Raw genomic sequence first — 17,145 nt, 5'->3', positions numbered from 1 at the left:
GCAGGGGGCCGTGCTCGTCCTGGAGGCTCGGGCCTCGCAGGAGCCAACTGTGCGGGGGGTCCGGGTGGGCGGGGAGGCATTCAGGCATGGCGGGCTTCAGGTCCCGAGCCCTGCCCCACGGGGAGGCAGCTGACGCCCTGCGAGAACTGGAGCGCAGTGCCAGCTGCCCAGCACTGCTGGGGGACCCGGTGCACCCTCTGCAGCTGCTGGCCCGGGTGCTAAGTCTGTCACCGCCCTGGGCCGGTGGCTCCGGCAGGCCCGCCGAGCCTGTGCCCCCACCCTCACCCGCGGGAACTCGCGCTGGCTGTGAGCGTTGGGTGCAGCCCCGGTTCCCACCCGCGCCTCTCCCTCCACACCTCCCGACAAGCAGAGGGAGCCAGCTTCCGCCTCCACCAACCCAGAGAGGGGCTCCCACAGTGCAGTGGCAGCCTGAAGGGCTCCTCAAGCGCCACGAGAGTGGTCGCCGAGGCAGAGGTGGCGCTGAGAGCAGGGCTGCTAGCATGTTGTCACCTCTCACTTTAATTAGTTTTACAAAGGTTGTTTTGGTCCCTGAGCAAGGAGGGGACCACTTTTTAGGGAGGGACAATTATCATCCTTACTTCAAAGTTAAACTATAAACAACATTCCTGCCATGGTTAGCTTGACCCACACTCAGGAATGAGCCAGGAAAGCCAGCTTGTGAGACTAGAAGCAAGATGGAATCAGTCATGCTAGACTTCTCTCTCTGTCATAATCTTTGCAAGGGTGGTTTCAATTGGCTTCAGAGAACTGGTAAGGAGACTGTATTAGTCTAATATAGCTGTATAACAAATTTCTACAAAATTTAATGGCTTAAATAGCACTAATATTATTAGCTCATATTTCTGTCAGTCAGAAGTTCAGGTCCTGCTTGACTAGAAGCCCTGCTTTAGAATCTCTCTGGATTGAAATTAAAGTGTTGGCTGGAATTATGTTTTTGGTTTTTTTTTCCAGGAATTTTATTTTATTTTTCATCTTTTAGTTTTCGGGGGCACATGTAAGTTTGTTACCTGAATAAATTGTGTGTTGCTGGGGTTTGGTGTAAAATTGATTTTGTCACTCAGGTAATGAGCACAGTACCTGATAGGTAGTTTTTCAATCCTTACTCTCCTTCCACCCTCCACCCTCAAGTAAGCCACAGGATCTATTGTTCCCCTCTTTGTGTCTACTCAATATTTACCTCCCACTTATAACTAAAAACATGTGGTATTTGGTTTTCTGTTTCTGTGTTAATTTGCTTAGGATAATGGCCTCCAGCTGCATCCATGTTGCTGCAAAGAACATAATTGCATTCTGTTTTTATGGCTGCATAGTATCCCATGTATATGTACCACATTTTCTTTATCCAATCCACCATTGATGGGCATCTAGGTTGATCTCATATATTTGCTATTGTGAAAAGTACTGTGATGAACATATGCATGCATGTGTCTTTATGGTAGAACAATTTTTATTCTTTTGGTTATATAACCAGTAACGGAATTTCTGGGTTGAATGGTAGTCTGTTGTAAGTTCTTTGAGAAATCTCTAAACTGCTCCCATGGCAGCTGAACTAATTTACATTCCTGCAGCAGTGCATGAGTGTTCTCTTTGCCTCACAACCTTGCCAACATTTGCTATTTTTTTTTTTTTTTTTTTTTAGTTATTAGTAATACTGGCTGGGAATTTGAGTCTTATTTGGGACTTGCAGTCCTCTTCCTAATCTCACTGATTATTGGAAGAATTTATTTTCTCAGTTGTAAGACCAAGGTCCCCATTTTTTGATAGCTGTTGGCCAGAAATTGCTCTAAGCCTTTAGAAGCCACCTTCAATTCCCTGAAACTTGGCTGTCATGGGCAAGTTACAACATAAATGCTTGCTTTATTCCAGGCCAGACTGAGTGTGTCTTTCTTACTTCCTCTTCTGCCACCAGTTGGAGAAGATTCTCTGCTTTTAAAAGGCAAGTGTGATTAAGCCATGCCACTTTGATAATCCTATTTTAAGGTCAATTGATTTGGACATTTGATTACATCTGCAAAATTCCTTCACAGCAGTACCTAGATTTGTGCTTGATTGAATAACTGAGAGAAGGTCTGTGCAAATCAGGAGCGAGAAATCTTGGGGTCATCTTAGAATTCTGTTTACTGTAGAATCATAATCTTAGTCTTTTTTTCCCCACATGTTCTACTGTTTTTCTCTGGGTAAATTTAGATAATTTTTTTTTTCCTTGGGTATTAGCCAGGGCTCTTTTAGATACAAGTGGCAAAAGAATTCCACCTCAAGAAAGCAAGGGAATTTTTGGACATTCATAGATTGGAAATCTAGATCTGTCATTCTGTTATGAACATGACACTATCCAGTGGTTCACACAGTGTCTTCAGGGCTTTGCCCTTGCCTTTTCTTTGCATTTGGCTTTTGTCAAACGCGTCTTGCAGATGCATTATTCCATGGGGCTAGGGAAGATGGTAGCTGGCAGCTAGAACTCACACTCTCAAAGGGAGAGAAACCTTCTCTCTCAGCAGGACTAATACAGCAAATTATAGGGAAGCTCTAGATTGGCCCAGTATGGAATAGATGCCCTTTCCTGATCCAGTATCTCTGCCCTGGGGCTAAAATACTCTGACTGGCCAGCCTGGGTCATTGTGCAGCCAGAGTTATGATTGGAGTGTGAGGCATAGTGGTAGAATTCTCAAAACCAGATGGAAAGAAGGGGAGTTTCCCAAAGGCAAAGCAGAATACTGTAATCTTGGAACTCAAATTGGGTACTTGTTGTGAAGAGGTTATCAGGGTGAGAATCATCAATATGATAGTGGCCTTTCTGAAGTAGAAATTATTTCAATTCCTACAAATGATGGATCCATCGTGGTTGGAATAGTCTTGGAAATGATAAACATAACTGGTAGATCTAGAGTTGGCAAATGTATGACTATAAAATAAACTGTCATTAACTATTATGCCCAAATTATAATGGCTAATGTAGCCATCCTTAATTTCTGGTCGTCAGTGCTCCTGCCCTCTCTCCTCTGTGAACTATTTCCCCAGTTACTTTTGTAATGGTAGTGGTTAGAAGTGGTTCCAATCATCTATATTTCACGTTTTCTTGCAACAGGTACCGTATGGCTTATTCTTCCTCTCCAAGTTTGTCTCTCTGGTTGATGTCCATGTCCATAAGCTCCCTAAAGGGGAGCTGTCCCTATGGGACATCCACTTGTGAGATCACCAGCATCCACATCACAGGGGCTGCGTCGCAACGTACCTATATTACCAGTTCCCAGGATACTAGAGCAGTGCTGGCTCTGTGCAGCTGTAGCAAAATGACCCCGTTGAACTGGACCCCAAACCACCCTTCCCTTAACTGTGCTGAGAGAGTTACAAATGCAAAGAGTTGGCTTCAAATCAAAGTTTTCTTCCTTTGATTGATCATGTTTCCAAAAATGATTTTCTGTAAACTTTAAACACGTGATAACAGCATGCCAGGAACTTTGCGATCTGGCCCCTTCCTGCCTCTCTGGCATCACCTCTTGATATCTGCTCCCTTCTTCTCCCTTTTCATATAATTAACCTCCTGTCATTCTGAACTACCTTGATATCTCTCCTTCTCTGCGCTTTTTCCTATCGTGATCCTTTTCCCTTAGCTTACCTCCTTTCCTTTCCATCCTCAGTTGCCTCGCTAAATATGTGAAATTCAAGATTCATATCAAGCATTATACTTTCCTGCAAGACCTCACCAACATCCACCTTCTCTTACCGTTTCCCCTCCACATCCTACCAGATTTTGTGCATTTTTTTTAAGGCTTTCAGAGCTAAGACAGGATATTGCAATGGTGAAAAAATACAGGCTTTGTGGCTAGACTGCCTGAATTGAAATCCTAGTTCTGCCATTTATTATGGGTATGACTATGAAAAGTTACTTGTCACTTACCTGTGTTTCCTTATTTGTAAAATGAGGACAGGAATAATACCTACCCCACTCGATTTCTTTTATATGCATTATTTTAAATTTCAGTGCTCAATTTTCCCCAAATTTGATCAGCAGGCAGGCTCCCTGTGTCTTTGAAATATGTCCATCAGCTTTTTAAAACCGTTTTATTGAGATACAACTTACATATAATGCAATGCATCCATCAGCATTTCATTTCTTTTTATTGCCAAATAATATTCTATTACATGAATGTACCACCTTTTTTTGTCCGTTCATTGGTTGATGAACATGTCCGTTGTTTCCACTTTGGAGATTTTGTGAATAATGCTTCTGTGAACATCAATGTACAAGTTTCTTTTTTTTTTTTTTTGAGACAGAGTCTCTCTGTGTCGCCCTGGTCAGATCTCAGCTCACTGCAAGCTCCGCCTCCCGGGTTTACGCCATTCTCCTGCCTCAGCCTCCCGAGTAGCTGGGACTACAGGCACCCGCCACTGCCCCTGGCTAGTTTTTTGTATTTTTTAGTAGAGACGGGGTTTCACCATGTTAGCCAGGATGGTCTCGATCTCCTGACCTCGTGATCCGCCCGTCTCGACCTCCCAAAGTGCTGGTATTACAGGCTTGAGCCACCGCACCCAGCCAATGTACAAGTTTCTATGTGGAAATATGTTTTCATTTTTCTTGAGAGTATACTTACAAATGAAATTTTTGAATCATGTGGTAACTCTGTTTAAAATTTGCAGGAGCTGCACCCAAACAGCTTTCCAGAGCAGCAGCACCATTCCATAATCCCACCAACAGTCTGTTAGGGATCTGATTTCTCCCATCCTTGCCAGCTCTTGTAAGTATCTGTCTTTTTGGTTTTAACTACCACAGTGGGTGAGAAATGGTATCTTGTGGTTTTTATTTGCGTTTTCCTAATGACAATCTGGAACATTTTTTCAGGTGCTTATTGGGTGTTTTCTTTAGCATCTTTGGAGAAATGTCTATTCAAATCCTTTGCCTATTTCTTAATTGGGTTACTTCCCTTTTTGTTTTGAATGTTAAGTGTTCTTTATATTTTTGGATGCAAATTCCTTATCAGATACATAATTTGTAAATATTTTCTCCCACTATGTGGTTGTTTTTCACTTTATCAATAATGTCCTTTGATGCACATTTTTAATTTTTATGAAGTCCAATTTCTCCATTTTTTCCTTTAGAAATTTGTACTTTCAGTATCATATCTAAGAAGGCTTTGTCTAAGCCAAGATCATGAAGATTTACTATTATGATTTCTTCTAAGAGTTTTGGAATTTTAGCTCTTACATTTAGATTTATGATCCACTTTATTTTTTATGTATGTTGTGAGGAAGCAACTTCATTATTTCATATGTGGATATCTAATTGTCTCAGAATCACCTTTGAAATTCATTTTTTTTGTGAGAATAACAATATTAACGCATTTAAAGCACTTAGAATAACACATGAGGATGCATAGCAACACTGAGTATATATTAGTTATTATTTTATCATTTATTACACTAAGTTGTCATTATATGTATACTTGTCTATCTTCCTCAAGACACTATTTTAATCTTTGTACCTATGTGCCTGGTCTAATGTCTGACAGATAGTATTATATATGGTGAGTAGGTTTTGTTGAATGAATGCGTGATGAATAGTCCTTCTTTGCTGAGGCAAGCAGTGGTAAGCACAGGGCAGATGCCAATCTTAATGCTGATATGCTACTGTGCTAAATTTGGGTTGCAACCCAAGGATCTCTCAAACATTAGAACATGTTAATATTGTCTAATTTTCCCAGTGAGCATAGCACACAACTCCTGGGTACAGATTATCCTGGAGATCTAGAATTTTTTCAGTATGTTTTTCATTCTGGTGTTGCCATGCTTACCTTTTTATTTTCTCTTTCCCTTGTCCCTGAGTATGAGCTCAGGGAATGGAATTCCTCTCTAGTATCAGTCTCAGCCAAATCTCCTTTGCAGGGAGGGTCTCTTGGTTTTCAACCCCCAAAAGTTGAAGGTGCAAGACTTGCTCTCAGCCTTTTTGCAGTCTCCATCTATGTTCTTTCCCTAGATGATCTCATCTAGTTTAATGGCTTTAAATACCATGTAAGTGTAGATGACTCCCAAACCTGTTCCTCCAGCTTTAACTCTTCACTGGAATCCAGATTTACATTTCAGTTGTCTACTTCATGTCACAACTTAGAAATCTGATAGACATCTCAAACTTAATATGACCAAAACAGATTTCGCCCATCAATATATTCCTCTCTCAGTCTTCCTCATCTCAGTAAATGGCTCCATAAAATTCTTCAGGTTACTGAAATTAAAAATGTAGAATCTGTCCTTGATTCCTCTTTCTCTCACCTCTCTTTATTGTGTAAATTCTATTGAATTCACCTTCAAAATATGTCAGCATCTTATCACTTTTCATGACCTCTAGCGCTTCCACCAGAGGACAAGCTACCATCTCCTTGTACATGGTCTAATGCAGTAGGCTCTACTGTTATCTTCCACCTTTACCTCTCCCTAGTTCTATTCTCTATATAGACAATAGAAGATCTGTTTAAAACCATAAATTATATCATGTTACTCCTTACAGTGGCTTATGCCTGTAATCCCAGCACTTTGGGAGGCTGAGGTGGGCAGATCACAAGGTCAGGAGTTTGAGACAAGTCTGGCCAACACAGTGAAACCCCATCTCTACTAAAAATACAAAAAATTAGCTGGGTGTGGTGGTGTGCACCTGTAATCCCAGCTACTTGGGAGGCTGAGGCAGCAGAATTGCATGAACCTGGGAGGCAGAGGTTGCAGTGAGCTGATATCACACCATTGCTCTCCAGCCCAGGTGACAGTGTGAGACTCTGTCTCAAACAAAACAAAACAAAACAAAACAAAACACCCCAAAACAACAACAAAAAACCCTCCAATACTTTCCATTACACTAGAATAATATCCAAATTTCTTTCTTTCTTTCTTTCTTTCTTTCTTTCTTTCTTTCTTTCTTTCTTTCTTTCTTTCTTTTTTTTTTTGAGACGGAGTCTTACTCTGTTACTCATGCCAGAGTGCAGCAGCATGATCTCGGCTCACTGCAACCTCCGCCTCCTGGGTTCAAACAATTAATTCTCTGCCTCAGCCTCCCAAGTAGCTGGGCTTACAGGTGTCCACCACCACACCCGGCTAATTTTTTTTTTGTGTGTGTGTATTTTTAGTAGAAATGGGGTTTCACTATCTTGGCCAGGCTATTTTTGAACTCGTGACCTTGTGACCCACTGCCTCAGCCTCCCAAAGTGCTGGGATTACAGGTGCACACCACCACACCTGTAACAGCCCAGAATATCCAAATTTCTTATCATGATCAGCATGACTTGGTTGATCTTTCCCTTTAAGTAACAGATGGTAAAAGTTCAGATTTTTTTTTTAAACTAAGTACAGCTATTTAATGATACGAGATTTCAAAGTGAGCTGCCAGTTCACTATATTCAGATTTTCAAAGGAAATGGACATAAACCTGTTTTATAACTTTTGAAACTCTTTGATAAAGTGAAAGAGTTTAGATAGTTGAGGAAAGAGAATTTTATGAGAGTAAATATTTAGAAAAATTCATGCTGTGTGTCCCATCTGATATTCCATTGAGGAGGATGAGAAATCTTTTCCCTTCACCGCAGGAGCTTCAGTGAGGCCACTCACGAAGCTTACCATGCTATTTCTTTAGTTGAGAGGCATAGTAAACTGGCATCTTGCTTCTTCCTGGCAGATGTAGAGGATGAAAGGCAGACTGACTAGCTAACTTTTGGGAAGAGGCAAAAGAATGTGGCTACATTAGGACTGTTGGAGCAAGGTGAGGAGACCAGCTGTGGGTCATTAGAGGGTGCTATGATCTGAATATCCCCACAAATTCATGTACTGAAACTTAATCATCAATGTAATAGTACTGAGATGGGGCATTTAGGAGGTGATTACGTCACAAGGACTCCACCCTGTTAGGTGACATTAATCACATATAAAAGGGCTGGAGAAAACTAGATAGAATATTTTTTTGCCCTTCTGCCTTCTACAATGTAAGACTGCAGCAAAGAGCATCATCTTTGAAGCAGAGAGTAGCCCTCAACAGACGCCAAATCTGTTGGCACTATAATCTTGGATTCCGCAGCCTCCAGAACTGTGAGAAAAATACGTTTCTGTTCCTTATAAATTATCCAGTCTCAGATATTTTGTCATAGAAGCACAAATAGACAAAGGCAGGGAGAGAGGGTATGTGTGAGGCTGTCTTGAGACTTGACTGATAGAAATGCCTGGTGGAGTGTAAAAGTTCCAGCAGCAAAAATTTCGTGGCATATGCCTAGGGGCTGAGAAAGGAGTCACAAAGGATCACCCCAAATAGAGATGCTTTCTCTCTAATGAATAGAACTGCAGGAGAGAGGGCGCAGCAGGAATCATCCAGAGCTCTGAAAATTTCACATGAAGGAGAAAGTCAGCACTAAATAATTACCAGGCCCAGAAAGCACAAAGCCATATTCTTTTTGTACTAGTCCAAGTGAGACCTTTCCTATCCCTTTTCCGATCTCCTTATGCATTAGCCAATCTCAGAGTGGTTGAAGCTACTGTTATCTTGTTATTTTGTATTCATAAACTGGACTGGAATCTCTAATTTTTGATTTGAGGCTGTTTTGTTACTTGAAGTGATCTTGTGGCTTGAAGTACTCTTGTAACAATCTATTTGATAAGAGTGAAAACACATCACTCATCCTGCTGGAATTCTTATTCTTTAGCCTGAGCAGTTTCCCCTGTGAATAAAGTTTGAAGGAATGGTGGAGGAGAATGAATAAAATTATGATTTGATAGTATTTTCAGGGAAATACATACAAGGCAAAGGCTCTAATTGCTCAACCCACATGTCGCCTCCTGAGAAAGCTGCTTTCAGCTCTCAGGTGTATGGGGTCAACATTTTCTTTTCCAGTCAGTCTCCAGAAATCTAACCCTTCTATTGTCTTCATAGAATTGATTATTATCTGAAAGTATCTTACTTTTGTTTTTGCTTATTGTCACTTACCTTCTATTGGACTGCAAGTTCCATAAAAGCTGGGATCCTGTCTGCCTAGTAACTAGAATAGTGTCCAGCAAATATAAATGCTCAATAAATATTTGATGAATGAATGAGTGAATGAATGAAAACAGTAAAAGAAATATACACCTGAAGTGAGAAAAATGCATATACATTCAACGTCAATGAGATCGCTCTCTCTCTCTTTTTTGTTTTGATGGAGTTTCGCTCTTGTCGCCCAGGCTGGAGTACAATGGCATGATCTCGGCTCCCGCAACCTCTGCCTCCCGGGTGCAAGTGATTCTCCTGCCTCAGCCTCCCAAGTAGCTGGGACTACAGGCGTGTGCCACCACATCTGGCTAATTTTTGTATTTTTAGTAGAGATGGGGTTTCACCATCTTGGCCAGGCTGGTCTCGAACTCCTGACCTCATGATCCACCTGCCTCAGCTTCCCGAAGTACTGGATTACAAGCGTGAGCCACCACACCCAGCAGATCGCTCTCTTTTTTTTTGTTATGTGTTACTAATTTTAATATGACTATACATTTCTGCTGTGGTAGTAACAACTTTCACATTATTTGTATGACTAATTTTCTCAGTTGACTCTTTTATAACAAAGGCACAGTTCAAAACGATACACTAACTTTAAAAACAGTTTTAAACAAATGTGGAGAAAGAATATATTTGAAGTATTAAGTAGAAAACATTTAAATGTGGATCAACTGGAATGTATTTTCATTCAAGAAAATATTTTTGGAGCAAGATGGTCAACCAGGAGTCCCAATTTGTGTCTCCCTACGAAACAACAATTTAAAAACCATCCACTGATGAAAACAGGAGAGCTCTGGAATACTATGAAGAAAATGCAGCAACCTAGTAGAGCATAAATGACTAGGATGGCTACACAGAAAAGCACAGGAATCATTTTACCTTGTCAATCCTTCCCACTGCTTGGCACGGCACAGTGCCAAAAGGGACATATTTACCTGCAATCTTTCCCCATTGGGGTAAAGGAGAGAAGGAGGATCTCAGCAACCTTCAACACTGAGGACTCCAGCAGCTTTTGCTGTAACCACAGACACCTGCAGCTTTTCCCAGCAAAGACCCTTGCAGTTTTTGCCAATGACGATTCCAGCTGATGGAGCTATCCAGAGTCCATATCATGTGATACTCTGCTCTTACACTGGGCCCGAATTTACCATACTACCTTGAAGCTGGAGCTACCATTTCTCCTACACCCATGTGGGAACCGCTGCATGCCACCCTGCCAGCACCCTAAAACCCACCCATATATAAAATTCTTTCTCCACCAAAACCAGTTTTTAGAGTTTAGAAAAGGTTACTGCTCCTTCAAGTGTGCAGTCATCAACACGAGGCTAAAAGGAACATAAAGAACCAAGGAAACATGACATCACAAAAGAAACACAGTAAATTTCCAGTAACCAACCTCAAATAATTGGATATATACAACCTACCTGACAAAGAATTCAAAATAATTATTTGAAAGAAGCTCAGTGAGCCACAAGATAACACAGACAATGCAACAATATCAGGAAAATAATACATAAACAAGTTCAAAAAAGATCCAGGAATCATAAAAAGGAACCATACAAGAATTCTAGAGCTGAAGAATATAATTAATGAAATGAAAAATGTAATGGAGAGCCTCAACAGCAGACTTAATTGTGGGAAAGAGAGTTTCTGGGGTGCCAGTTGAGTTGGTCTCCCCTGTGTGAGACACCCATGGGAAGCCATGGGCTGCCTCTGAGGAGAAAAGTCTCCTTATTGCCTTCATGTCTTTATGCCCTGAGAGCATAACCGCTCAGCAGCATTCCACAGGTTTCTCAGGGAGATAACACTCCCTCGAAGCAGTGGAGTATAATCAAACATCCTGGCTCCTCCTGAAACCTGCTGCCACCTGTTTCAGTCCTGATAAATTAAAGATCTTAAGTAGTTTAGATACACGCCTTTGCTCAAGGAAATTCACAGAAACCGCCACTGCTATACATCTTATCGAATGACTCACAAGTTCTCCTTCACTGATTAATCCTTTTCCTCATCACTTCCTCCCCCTCCCATCTGTCCTAAGAACAAAGAGCTTGTAAGCCAATAAATTGGGCCAAGCCGAGAGCTCTGGGCGGTGAGCAAGCCTCCAACTGAGCAAGCCTCCGATGATGCTCCAGTCCCCTGGACCCGCCTTTTAAATGCTTATTCTGTCTCTTTCTAACTCCTTTGTCTCTGCCGGACTTGGGGTACCCGCTGGGTAGTGTGGGGCTGGTTTCCCCAACACTTAATCAAGCAGAAGTCTGCAAACTTGACAGATCATTTGAAGTTATCCAGTCATAGAAGAATATAGAAAAAAGGAATGAAAAAGAGTAAAGAAAACCCATGAGATTTATGGAACACCATCAGGTAAACAAATATATACAGAATGGTAGTCTTGGTAGGAAAATAGAGAGAAAGAGAGAGATGACAGAAAACATATTTAAGTAAAGAATGGCTGAAAACACCCCAAATCTTGCGAAGGAAACAGACAGCTGGATTCACAAAACTCAAAGAACACTAAAAAATTTTCACCCAAAGAGGACTACATGAAGACAAATTATAATCAAATTGTTAAAAGTCTAGGACAAAGAGAATTTTGAAAGAAGCAAGAGAAAAGCTATCATACTTAACAGTACACCCATAAAACTATCAACAATTTTCTTAGCAAAGAAAAGCCTGAAGAGAGTTGGATATGTTCCATACACTGGAGAAAAATTCCAACTAAGAGTACTACATCCCACAAGACTATTTTGTTTTGTTTTAAATGAAGAAGAGGTAAAGTCTTTCTCAGACAAATACAAACTGCGAAGTTTCATCACCACCAGATCTGCCATACAGTAAATGCCTAAAAGAGTTCTTCAAATTGAAATAAAAATGTGCTACACAGCAATGAAAAAATATATGAAAACATAGATAGCACCAGTAAGGGCAAATATGTAGACAAATACAGAATAACATAACACTGTAATAATGGTATAGAAATTACTTTTAATTCTAATATAATAGTTAAAAGATAAAAATTTGTTAATGGATACACAATATAAAAAGAAGCAGGCTGGGCGCGGTGGCTCACGCCTGTAATCCCAGCACTTTGGGAGGCCGAGACGGGCGGATCACGAGGTCAGGAAATCAAGACCATCCTGGCTAACAAGGTGAAACTATGTCTCTACTAAAAATACAAAAATTAGCCGGGCGTGGTGGCGGATGCCTGTAGTCCCAGCTACACGGGAGGCTGAGGCAGGAGAATGGCGTGAATCCGGGAGGCGGAGCTTGCAGTGAGTGGAGATGGCGCCACTGCACTTCAGCCTGGGTGACAGAGCGAGACACTGTCTCAAAAAAAATAAATAAAAAAAATAAAAAATAAAAAGAAGCACACTGACTACAAAGGCACAAAGTATGGGTGGGGGAAAGTAAAAATGTAGAATTTTAATATGCAATTGAAGTTAAGTTGTTAACATAAAATAGATAATTATAACTACAAGGTATTTTATATAAACCTCGAGTTATCCACAAAGAAAAAAACCTATAAAAGATACACAAATATAAAGAGAACATAAAAAATGAAGAGTTAAAGCAAATCACTACAAAAATCATCAAATGACAAAGCAAGACAGCAAAAGAGGAAGAGAGTAACAAAATAACAGCAAAACAAAGAATGATTATTGCCGTATTTGCTATTATTGCAAAAGGGTCCTCAGCTATCAATAATTACTTTAAATAAAAATGGATTAAACCACCCAATAAAAAGGCAAAGAGTGGCAAATAAATTAAAAACAACAAGATCCAGAGATAATGCTGGATATCTCTGTATTTATAAGATATCACTGTAAGACACAAATAAGATGAAACTGAAGGGATAGAAAAGATATTTCATGCAAATAGTAACCAAAAGAAATCAGGAGTGGTTATATTTATACCCAACAAAATAGAATTTAACTAAAAAACCCTCTCTAGAGGCAAATAAGTCATTATATAATAATAAAAGGGCCAATTCAACAAGAAGATAAGACAATGATAAAAATATATGTGCTCAACTTCAGAATATATAAAGCAAATACTGACAGTTCAGACAACATTAATAGCAATACAATAATAGTAGGAGACTTCAATAACTGACTTAACATAATGAATAGAACATTCAGACAAAAATGAATAAAGAGTTTGCTTGAACAACACTATAGACTAAGTAGACGTTTTCACCCAATAACAGCAGAACACCCATTCTTCTCAAGGGACATGCAACATTCTCCAGGATAGGTCCCGTGTTAGGTCACAAAATAAACCTTAACACATTTAAGAAGATTGAAATTATTCCAACTCTCTGTTCTGACTACAAAAATTAAACTAGAGGTCTATAACAGTAAGACAACAAAAAAATTCAGAAATACATGGAAACTAAACACATTTTGAATAATTATTGAGTCAAAGAGAGAATCAAAAGGTAATCTGAGAAGTATTTCAAGACAAATGAAAACAAAAACACAACATACCAACACTTAGAGGAATGCAATAGTAGAGGGAAATTTATAGTGATAAATACATTAAAAGAAGAAATAACTCAAATAAACAACCTAATTTTACACCTCAAGGAACCAGGAAAAGAACAAACTAAGCCCAAAGTTAGCAGAAGGAAGGAAATAATAAAGACTAGAATATAATTAAATGATGTAGCAATAAAAAACAATGCAAAAATGAAATAAAACTAATTGTCAGGGGTTTTAAAAAGAAAAACACAATTGATAAGCCCTTAGCTAGACTACCTCAAAAAAGAGAGAGGATTCAAATGAATAAAATCAGAAAGGAAGGAGGAGACAATTCTGTAATTCTGATGAATTACAACAATTCATCAGAAATGAAAAGGATGGCGGAGTTGCATTACCATCATGGTGGAAGAGAAAGCTCCTGACTCTCCCTGCACCGTGGATGCACCAAGTACACTTCTATCCACAGATCAGTTTCCTCTGAGAGAAAGTCAGACACCAGTTGAGTGACTTCTGTCCACTGGACAACTGAGAAAACATTCATATTGAACAGGTAGAAAAGCTGTAGGTACACTTGAGCACGGACCCCAACCAGGCACTGTGCCATACAATCAAGAAAGGAATCCCCAACACCCAGCTACTTTCTGTGCAGAGAAGGGTTTAGACTTCATATATGACACCTTAACTCTAAAGTTCTCTGTGGTTTGACTCTTAATTCACCAACTCTGTGAGCAGAGGGGACTAGACACACATGAGTCTCTCTAACCATGTGTTGATTTGATATGGGTACTCAGACATTCCAAGGGGCTTTACTCCCTGGGAACAGTGCAGAGACTGGGCTTTAAAAAATGCAGTTTTCTTTTTCTTGTTAGAAGTGGTTTACAATATATTCTTTCAGTGGCTACTTGTTGGCCTGGCTTCTAACTAACTTGCACTGGGGAGTTGAAAAGGGAGACAAATATTAACCCACTGCTGCCAACCTGAGAAGTAGATATGTACTTGCTTCCAGAGTCTTCTCTCCTGGTTCACATCAGTGATAACTCCAGGTCTATTAGTCCTTCCTGGAAGAAATGTGTGTCTGTCCACACATTGAGTGTCCCAGCTTTTATAGATTCCATCCAAGGGACTACATTCCTAGCTCTGGGAGCAAGGAGATGGTCATATGCATGTTTGTGTAGACCACAGGAAAAAAGTGGCAGTTTTATGTGGGTGCACAAGCACTTACAGGCACTTCTTTCCTCAGGAGCAGTACAGAGAAAAGGCTTGAAAAATGCAACCCCATTTCTCCCTGGAAGGGGCTTATGATAGTCTTTCAGTGGCTACTTGCTGGCCTGGCTTCTAACTAACCTACACTGGGGAGTTAAAGAGGAACCAAATGTTATTCCTCTGGCAGTCCGAGAAGCAGTTTGGTACTTCCTACAGGTCATCGGAGGGATAACTCCAGGTCTATTGATGTCTTCTGGAAGGAGTTTGTCCATACATTGAACACCCCAACTTTTACAGCTTCTAACCAAGGGATTGCATCCTAAACCTCTTAGCTCTGGGAGAGGAAGGGACTAGGCATATATGAGTATCCCTAGATTACAAAACAGAGGTGGCTTCAAACAGGCATACAAACACTTCTGGGAGCTACGCCCCCTTGGAGCAATGCAGAAAAGGAGCAGGAATGTGCCGTTTTCATTTTCTCCCCAGAAGGGGCTTATGAAACACATTTCCAGTGGCTATTTGATAGCCTAGCTTCTAAAAAAATTGTATTGAGGAAGTAACAAGAAACACTAAAATAGCCCTCCTGCAGCTGGAGCCAGAGCTTCACAGGCTTCTCTCTGGCTCCCCCACTCCCGTAATAAATCCAGACTTACACATTCTTCCTGGAAGAAGTTTGGTCTTACACTGAGTGCCACAACTTATATAGTTCTCACCTAAGGGACTGTCTTTTTAACAACCTCGCTTTGAAATTTGATGGAGCTTTGCATTTCTGAGTGACATTAGACTACAGAAAACAAGGAAGTGGACATACATATGATGGACCTGTTTCCAGCAGCTATCTTCGTGGGATCAGAGGGTGCAGCTTGAATGTGAGTACCGGCATTTGCCGTAGATTCTGTCCTTGACTTACTGCAGAAAGAGTGGGAGATAAATGCCTGTGCTTAGCTTCACCATGAAGATAGAAAGAACTGAAACACACACCCAATAGCCCAACCTTTCCAGCTACATCTAGAGAGTTTGGCTCCTACTTTACTGGTCTTGGGCTATAACAGGATGTGGTTCATTCTAAGCCCCAGGGGCCTACCAAACACAGTGATTTAAGAAATAGCTTAAAATATCTCTCCAGATGGATTGGTATTGTACTTCTACACAAGGCCTTTGTGATATTTCTACACAAGATACTTTTGACAAGACTTGGAGAGGTAGTTATCTTATCTAATGCATAGAAACCAACAGAGAGTCATTGCAAATGAAGAAACAAGGAAATATATTCCAAATAAAAGAACAAAATAAATCTCCAGAAACTGACAATGAATGAAGGGAAATAAGTGATTTACTCAACAGGAAGTTCAAAATAATGGTCACAAAAATAGTCACCAAGATCAAGAGAGCAATATAAGAACAACTTGAGAATTTTAACAAAGAGATAAAAACTATTAAAAAGAATCAAACAAATCGTAGAGCTGAAGAATAGGGTAACTAAACTGAAAATTTCAGTAGAGGAGTTCAACAACAGAATAGCACAAGTAGAAGACAGGATCAGTGAACTTAAAGACAGATCATCAGAAATCATACAATCTGAGGTGGAAAAAGAAAAAAAGAGTAAAAAAGGGTGAGGATAGTTTAAGAAACTTGTGGGACACCATCAAGTGTAACAACTTTTGCATTACTGGTGATTCAGAAAGAGAAGAGAGAGACAAAGAGACAGAAAACATATTTAAAAAATAATGGCAGAAAACTTTCCAAGCCTCAGGAAGAAAATAGAAATCCATATTATGGAAGCCCAAGGATACCAAATGAATCTAAATAATGGACCAATATGGAGACATATCATAATAAAATTGTTGAGTCAAAGACAAAGTGTGTTTTGAAAGCTGAAAGGAAAAAGCAGATTTTTATGTGCAAGAAAATCCCCATATGATTATCAGTAGATTTTTCAGCAGATATGTCACAGACCAGAAGACGGTGAAATAATATATTCAAAATTCCAAAAGAAAATAATTGGCAACCCAAAATACTATACCCAGCAATATTAGCTTTCACAAATGAAGGGGTGATAATAACTTTCTCAGACAAACAAAAGCTGAGAGATTTTATTACCACTTGCTCTGCCTTATAAGAAATGCTAAAGGGAGCTCTTTGAGCTGAAAAAAAGTGGGCACTAATTAGCTACATAAAAACATATAAAAGTATAAAATTCACTGGTAAATATATGTACATTGTCAAATTGAGAACACTGTAATACTGAAATGGCAGTGGGAAAATAAAATATATCTCTATTATAATGGTTAAAAAGCAAATATATTAAAAATAAAGCTGTAATAATTTGTTAAGGATGCAGATTATTTTAAAAATTTAAATTGTCCACCAAAACACAAAATGTGAAAGGAGAAGGAGTAAAAGTGTAGAGTTTGTGTGTGAAATCGAAATTAAGTTGTCACCACCTTAAAT

General features: G+C 39.8%; 1 long non-coding RNA gene across 1 annotated transcript in view; it reads left to right on the top strand.

The window, feature by feature from the left end:
• The window catches only part of LOC126951059 (uncharacterized), a 94,987-nt gene that overhangs the window by 61,201 nt on the left and 16,641 nt on the right, over nt 1-17,145 (top strand). The window contains exon 2 of the long non-coding RNA XR_007724349.1: nt 4,660-4,757. This is a non-coding gene — a long non-coding RNA (uncharacterized LOC126951059). The remainder of the gene's footprint in view (nt 1-4,659; nt 4,758-17,145) is intronic.

Source organism: Macaca thibetana, chromosome 3 (assembly GCF_024542745.1).
Source record: "Macaca thibetana thibetana isolate TM-01 chromosome 3, ASM2454274v1, whole genome shotgun sequence".
NCBI lineage: Eukaryota > Metazoa > Chordata > Mammalia > Primates > Cercopithecidae > Macaca > Macaca thibetana.
This window is presented reverse-complemented; position numbering and strand designations above follow the sequence as displayed.